Genomic DNA, 8,681 nt, shown 5'->3' on the forward strand with positions numbered 1-8,681 from the left:
CAAACAAAATGAATACCATTTGTATACCTCAAAGTGACTTTCAGTAGGGTATTACGCATACTTTCAAATATGGCAATTACTGCCATGAATGAGGGAGGAGCTTGATCTTAACAAGTGGGTATTTTTGACTGCTAGTTGGAGTGTTTTGCACACTGGTTAATATCTGTTCAATCAGGTGTATAGAGTTTATACTATTTACGATTCATAGAGTAATTGTGGTAAGCAATGTGATATCTCCCAGCTGTATTTTCAAAACACTATCTTTCCTTTTTTCAGTTGCAAAGCAGATACAACTATATGTCTCTCTTGACTGTTTAAAAGTACTTTTTAATTATGTTATTAAATTGTGAACTTTGACCTGGAGGGAAATCAACATAGCTTCCCAGATGCGAAGAAGCTTTGGACTTTGTATTGTTTATATACTTGTAAGGTGCACTGTAATAAAGTTCTTATGCTTATATGATATGAACAATTCAACCAAATTATTTCTCAACATAAATTTTGGTGTTCGCATTGTGATACCAGGTGCAGTTGAGAAAAAATAAAGTCACAGATGTATTCATGAAAGGAATTCATTTTATAATTTATCTGCAACCAACATTTATCAGCAGACTGCCATGGAAGAGAGTAGTGCAATGGATATTCAACCATGGGTGTAAACATAATAATATATATTTCCCTAACAGGTGGTGAAGATAACATACAGATTGTGCATGCTTTTCAAGTATTCCTTAAACCAATTTCTCCAAAAGCTACACATGCTTCTACTTTTAATTTCATAATGCCTAATTAATTAAATAATTAGCCTACAGGATACTTTCATTTGTTATGATGTAAATTTTAGATTTAGTCTATGATGCATTTGTTAAGTAGATTATTAAAATATAGTTCATAGGATTGTCAGACCCATTTTAAATTTACATTTGTTCCATGACTGTACAAATTAAAATTATTAAAATAATTTAACAGTCCTTTTAAATATTGTTCAGTCAAGATTCAGCTAGTTTGTTTACTTACTCATTCAGTTTGACTAAAAAATTGGCCAGTGAAAATTATAGTGAATTTTATGTGCATACAGAACTGTGCTACAAACAACGTACATGTAATATTTTCCCTTGTGCTCCAATCTGATGACTATATAAAGATTATGTCATTGTACTGCTTTGTCTGATCATATGGATATATGAAATCCTATTTAATAACATCTCGAGTTTGTTGTGACATGCATATAAAGTTACATATAAAAAATTCTATAAATTTTCAGCTGAACAAAATCCTAATCATCCAGGAACCATACCATTGGTAAGAGACTGTTAGTAGCAAACAAACAGCCCATAGGGCATCATCAAGGCCTGGTTGGCTATAAAGTCTTGCCATTATGATTAGATTACACAAATGTGTAATTAACCATGTTCTCCCAAGGGAAATAGGCTGTGAAATTTGAGAGATGGTGCTAATCAGGATGACCATTGTTACATGTCAAACTGTTAGCATTGGGCTACATGAAAGGAAGAACATGAAAATGTAACTTGAACTGACTAACAGTAAAATTTTACCCTCCACCATGTTCCAATAGAGTGCATTATATATATTTCTTCTATCGATATTTTGTGTTCCAAGTGCTTTTAGAGGCTCTTCAAAATAGTTATTGAAGAGCCACGGTGGATTAAAATTTAGGATATAAATGGTGGTGTATTGTACTGTTATAATATACATCATAACATTCATTCTTTACTTATTTCAAAGATAGATAGGTAGGCAGGTGGGGAGATTAAATCAAAATAAGTTTAATGTCTCACATGCAGAATACAGTTGATTTACCAAGTGGATTTTGAGGCATTTAAGTACAATTAATGAAATTATGTGTCTGAATTCTGTCTTTAGCAAATCGTGGGAAGTAAAATATTGAAATAACTCAACATGTGATTCCTTGTTATTGGTTCATTATGCCCTCAATATCTTTGACCCAGTATCATCTAGTCTCATGAAAATTGGTATATTGAGGCATCTGAGGGAGAATACAAGCAGTTCAGCAATTCCAAAATTAAATTTAGGTCAGTGTGACTTAATTTTCATGCTTTAATGTCATTAGTTGCTTCAGCTGTGTGATTATTACACCCTTGCTATGCTAAACTCTATTTCACACTCACTCATGAAATTTGGTATGTGAGTTGTTTATAGAATTGTTATGGCATATGGATATACCACAATGAAAATGTTTCAGTCTTGTCTAAAAAAGTTAATCAGTTTGACTCAAATTTAATACTTCAGAGATATGGATTTTCAGCTATCTGTTTATTACACCTTCAATGCCATGGACCCTATTGCACCTGCACTCGCACATTGTCATGAGCATCAGTAATACAGATGATAACTCCACCATGCCAAAAATATATCACTGTTGACTAGTTTGCATGCTTTGGAACTGTTTGTCTTTCTAACTATCTGGTGAATATGTTAGGCCTTATTTTACCTATACTCCTGAAAATTAGCATATATATGCATCTCAGGGAGAGTTACTCAACCACACAAAGGATAGATCTTTGTAACTTTCACACATGAAAGTATTTTGAACTCTACATTTGCGTCACACTTGATATAATTATCAACTGTTGTTGTTGTTGTTCTAGGGTTTAACGCCATTTTTCAGCATAAGATAGGCTATACTTGGCGGCCAGTATAACTGGTGGAGGAAGAACCCTGGAAAACCCAGGGAAGAACCACCGACCCACGAGAAGCTACTGGCAAGCTTTCCCATGTACCCATGCTAGCCAAGCCTTGGGCTCGAACCCACGCAGACAGAGGTGAGATGGCAGTGATCTGGAATGGTAAGCGCTTTGACCACTCGGCCACTCGGGGCCCAAATTATCAACTGTAACATTTATGAAATTCAAAATATGGGTATATCACAGAGTCAGTAATTCTGTCATATGAAAACAGGTCACTACGGCTTCATTTTCAAGTGTGAATGACATTTGCATCTTCAAAAGTTTGCTGACATTTGTCTTTTCAACATCTGTTGTTAAACGCTTTGTGTCTACAGCCATATTACAACTAAGTAGTCTACTTTTAATGTTTAGACTTTACAGTGTCTACCGGGATGAGACCATGCTGTCTTAATGCATCGTAATCTATAGTAAGTAGAGCAGTATAAGCCTTTACTTTATGGCTTTAATGGGTGCAGCAAGGTGTATATCACATGACATTTTTCCATTATGACACTGGTCACCCAGCACTCTGTACTATGTAATCTATATCAGTACATTTACTGTAAATATTTCCACAAGCATTTAGGGTCACAATGCATCCCTTAAAAAATAGTATTTGGCAAAATGATTGCCATAAAGTTTCATTGTTGTTTTACTTTTGAACTTTTCCTGTGTAATTTTGTACAATTAATTCATTCATGATATATTCTTAATTTCATCAGTTATTTATTTCAGATTTCTATTGTTTGAATTATTTCATCCAACTGTGTTAAAAAGATTTTTATTTATATTATTTGGTCCTTACCAAAACACACCAACTAAAATAAGAGTTTTCATATGTTCACTTTCATTCGTATATTTTTTCGTTCACATATTCTCATACATTTTTCTGAGAATATCACAAAACTGAATTATATATGCTGATAAGCACACTTATTAATGAATAATTATTAACTTCACAAAATTACTTTCATTAATTGATCAATAAATTAAATTTAATTCACGATGTCAGTATGAATAACATTTGTAAATGTCATGAAGACATAATTAATAGCTACAGAGGAATTTGACTGTCATAAGACATTGTTTAAATCCTTTCTCTCATTTTCAACCAAATTAATGTTTAATTAGCAATTATAAAGGTGATTATTTACTTCCTTATTTAGCATAAACAATATCTAATAAAAATGTTAATTCTTTCCATAAAATATTTAGTTTGCAAAATCTTTTAAATAAGCTGACGTTTCAAGGATTTTTTCTATAGAAACTATTGTAGTACGTTTTTTAAATTAAAAGTCATATATGGAAGTGATGATATTTAACTTCTAAATTGTTTGTAAAATAATGTCTTTGCCATTAATCTTTCATTCTAGCGAGAACGAGATGCTTGTTAACCATGCAAAAATATACAGGATCTCCCCAACATACCTATTTTTAGCAATAATTACTTAGTACATCTTGAGTTCTAGATCACTTACTTACAAAAACATTATAAAACCAGCCTGCTTTATAAATCAAAATCATTTAAAGTCTTACTTCTTGATTGGAGAGCACATAAAATCCACTTCTATGATGTACAACATGTAAAACAAAAAAACCAGTCTTAATACATGCAATGGAGGTTGACTAGGGGTATCTGTCGATAAGCCAACAGCAACAAATTTTTCCCTAATATCAAGTGAATGACAATGAAGCAGACTAACAGGACACATCATATTGATTACATGCACATAACTTATTCCCCCTTGCAAATGAATATATTTGTTTTCAAAACCAGCCATATTAAATTAAATATTAATGTTAGAAACACCATATTAACCAAATAAAATATTAATGTCCATTTGTCATCAAGTGGGCTTATGTTTTTTTTTTACTTTGCTTGGATTTTATACATAATAAGAATATAAAATGAGGAAATATAACTATTCTAAGTTCTCACTTGGAAGAAATATGATTGTACCAAATTATTTTTATCGTGTGTAAAGTTAAATAATCTGTCTTTCACTCTTTTCTCTCTTTGTCTCTCTCTTCTGCTGTCTTTCCTTCCCTCTCTCTATCTCTCCTTCATTTTCTTCCCCTCTGTTTCCTGTCTTTCTCTGTTTGTATCTGCTGTTTGTCTTCCTCTCTCTTCCTATCTGTTGATCTTCCTCTTTGTTTTATCCTTTATCATCCCCTCTCTTTCTCTGTGTTTGTATGTGTGTGTGTGTGAAATTTGGAATTTTTTTGTAGCTTTCATATTGCTGCAATGTCTGCAGTGTGGCAGTTTATAGTGATGTTGAGCACTGAGGCATCATCCTGCAGACATGTTGTTGTTGTATGGTTTAATGACTTTTTCAGCACATGATAGGCTATACACGGTGGCCAGTATTAATGGTAGAGGAAGAAGCAGGGAAAAGACCCGGAAAGAACCATCGACCCACGAGAAGCTACTGGCAAGCTTTCTCACATACCCACATTGGCTGAATCCGAGACTCGAACTCACACAGAGGCAGATGCTAGTACCATTTTTATAAGTCTTTGCTAAGACTCAGCCTGGGGTTCGACTCACAACCTCTCACATCACAGGTGGATACTGCTACGTATATCTGATTTAATTCATATTTATTTTAATTTAATTGTTTGTCACTATTAAATTTTGTATTCTATTATATGCTATTATAATGTAAATTTATTCCCTAGAGATGATACTTTTTCAGAAAATTGTTTGACCTTGACTGTTAGTTTATAAACACCAGGTGGTGATCTAAATTCTGACCTTGTTTCAGAACTTGTATCTATTTTCATAAACAAGTTCTATTTTACTTTAAAGGATTGGTTGTTTCCAAGGTCATGATGGGACTACATGATTAAAGATGTAAACAATTTTTTATTTTTTAATTCTTGGAGTAAAATGATTGGTTGTCATCAGGGTCATTTTTGGTGTACGTGGCACAAACACGGTCACGTGACCCCCCCCCCTTTTGATTTCACAATTCTGGTTTTCCCATTACATATATTTGTTAGTTTTAATAGAGATGCTTTGAGAGAGATTTTTCAGTTTTCGGCTTTTTATACTGAGGTCAAGTTATTTTGCTGTAGCCAGATTTTAAGTTATAATTTTTTCAAATTATTTAGATTTCAAAATGATTAATTCTTTTTATTCTGGAAATATTTTGAGGAGTGCTCACACAGACATTTTGGAAAGACATTTCTTACAAATTTAATTTGGATTTCCAACACCAGAGTGCCTTTATTTGTATTTTTACAAGGAACTGTAGATAAGCATAGTACTGACTACAGCATACATCATCATCATCCATCTTTGATTTACCATCAGGATTCGAACTTGAAATTATTAGAACATTTGTTACTAAGACGTTTGCAATTTAATTTATGGATTATTCTTAGATTATTTTTGGATTTGATTCTTGAAACCATAAGTTCTTCTCCTTTTTTCAATTTTACAGAATTTTTCCAGGAAAATAAATTATTTGTTAAATTTTAAAAAGCTTGTTGTTTTCACTCTTTTCTGTGTTACTGTTTATTCGAGTATAACACATAACAATAATCTAACCACTTAGGCCATTGGAGTGGTCCCCATTTTTAATGTAGTGTTAGTTTGCTGAGAAGAACCAGGAAGATTATTTAAAAGTTGTGTCTTATGCCAGGGTTTATACAGAATTCTGAATGATAAATTCAAAGATTTTCAAAGACTATAAACATAGATTTCCAAGTCCTATTTCTGCTAACATTCTGTATACAAGTTATATGAGAACATAATGAATACAAAATACTACAATATTGTTTAATGATGAAATGAAACTGAACGGGTTATCATTTTACTTTACTACATTTGAATCTAACAACCTTAGACAATTTTATATGTGATTATGGAAAGAAATTAAAATGCTTGGGTTTATTTCAATTTTCAAATACTTTTAAAGACCTTAGGGCCATCTGCTAACTTTTTTCAAACTTTCAAGGCCTTGAAAATGCTACCTCATTTTTCACACTGTCAAAAGACCATATGAACCCAGTTATACCATGTAAGTGTGGACTTTTGAAAATTCTATTAGTTCAAAATTGTAACTTCTATTAATTGTAAAGGTTCATTTGAAATAAACCATATGTGAGATTATGTAAAGTGAACCACTACCTGCATTATATTTCAAATGTGGGCATTAAGCAGATTAGGAAAGAGTCCAGTAATAAAAAGAGACAAATTGCTATAGGGAGAAATAATCAGCTAGCTGATTCTGTCACTGTACCCCAAATTTATTTTATGACCTGTTACATGTATGGTATTTCCTTATGATTAATACCAAAGAGACAATTCCTAATAAGGAACTAACTGGTAGTAGTGGGGAAAGAATCAGCTAGCTGATTCTGCCCCGTCCCCCCATTTGTTAAGGGAACCATTATATTTTGATATCTCACTTGTATGCCTTAAGTGTATCACCAAAGGGCCCATTAATGAAAATTAATTATTTAGTTGAAGGTGGAAAAGAATGAGATAGCTGACTCTTCCCCCTTCCCCATTTGTTAATTGACTCATTACAGATATATTTTACATGTGGCAGTTAGCTTATTACCAAAGAGTCCATTATGAAAAGAAACTAATGAGTTGAAGGGAGGGGTGACTAACTAGAGAGGGAATTAATGGGTTGTAAGGGAGGGGGCAATAAATATTTAAGGGGGATGGGGTGGAAAAATTGGCTCTTAAACTGTCCAAGAAAAGGAAAGCTAACAATTTAGAAATGATTTGTATGTGGTTATAATGCCTGCACATTGTGAGATCAGCACTTTGACCATGGGAACTTCAGTATTATATAATTTGTTTTATAAAACCCAGTATCTTGTAGCAAGCAATGTATCATCCAACAAATCAACACTGATCATCCAATCAGCATAGTTTCAACAGCTCCACATCATCACCATTAGTATCAAAAGACAGAGTAATAGGCCATGTGATCCAACTCCAAGATCAAAAGGTCAGAACTTCTATAGGACTGTACAGAATTTTCTTGGACTAAGGCACATTGGCTTTGAGAGGTTGAATATTGTATGCCCATCTAGCAAATGCCAGCTTAGTAATTCACACTTGAGCCAGGTAGAAATACAGTTTAAGAATGTTATCGGTTTATGATTTTCATGAAGAAGATGAAATGGAGAATGATTATGAGACAGTAGAGGCTGGTGTGACAGGAGAGAGTAAGTACAATTTATATTGTTTAAATAGGCAATAGAATTGCTCAAAATGAATCAACTGAAACACTTCATGATTAAAACCCTTTACAAAGAAAATGGAAATTACTAAACTAATTTCTATATTTCTACTTGAAACAATTTTGAAATAATTTTTATTTATACTTATGTGTCAAATAAACATGCAAATTAAAGAACTTGTGACCTTTCATTTTGAAATTTCAGTGAAAAGTTTGATTGTCTGCAAATGAGAACCATTATTCCATGATAGATACATAATGTAACAACACAATAATCAGACGACCTACCAGATTTTTGTGCACTGTAGAGGGCCATTTCAGCTCCATAAATACATTTCTAACTGACACTAGATCCACACTATGTTAGCAAAATTAGAAGGTTTCTTCCATAGAAATGACAGGGTTATGTATTAAGTTTGTTTTTTCTTCATTTCTTAATAATAATAATAATAATAATAATATTAATTGTGTTGTAAAGAGAAAGGAACATTGCTAAAGCTGTTATTAATAGATACTGAAACATTTATAATTTTTGTAGGGTAAGGAATTTCTCTCCTCAACAGATGGTCTTTGATTCAGTGGACAGAAAAGATTTGCATAAATCTTGATGGCATAGATATTGATACCTATGCAAAAGTGAAATGTAAGTATATTTTTATATTTGACCAGACAATCTTATCAACTTTTTTTCTTCTCCAGATTCTATTTAGGGAGATAGAAAAATATTGTGTAAAGGTGATGACTTTTGTAGAACAAAATATGTTTTTCT

The sequence above is a fragment of the Sinohyriopsis cumingii genome, chromosome 6 (genome assembly GCF_028554795.1).
Source record: "Sinohyriopsis cumingii isolate HCF-2022 chromosome 6, ASM2855479v2, whole genome shotgun sequence".
NCBI classification, from domain to species: Eukaryota; Metazoa; Mollusca; class Bivalvia; order Unionida; family Unionidae; genus Sinohyriopsis; species Sinohyriopsis cumingii.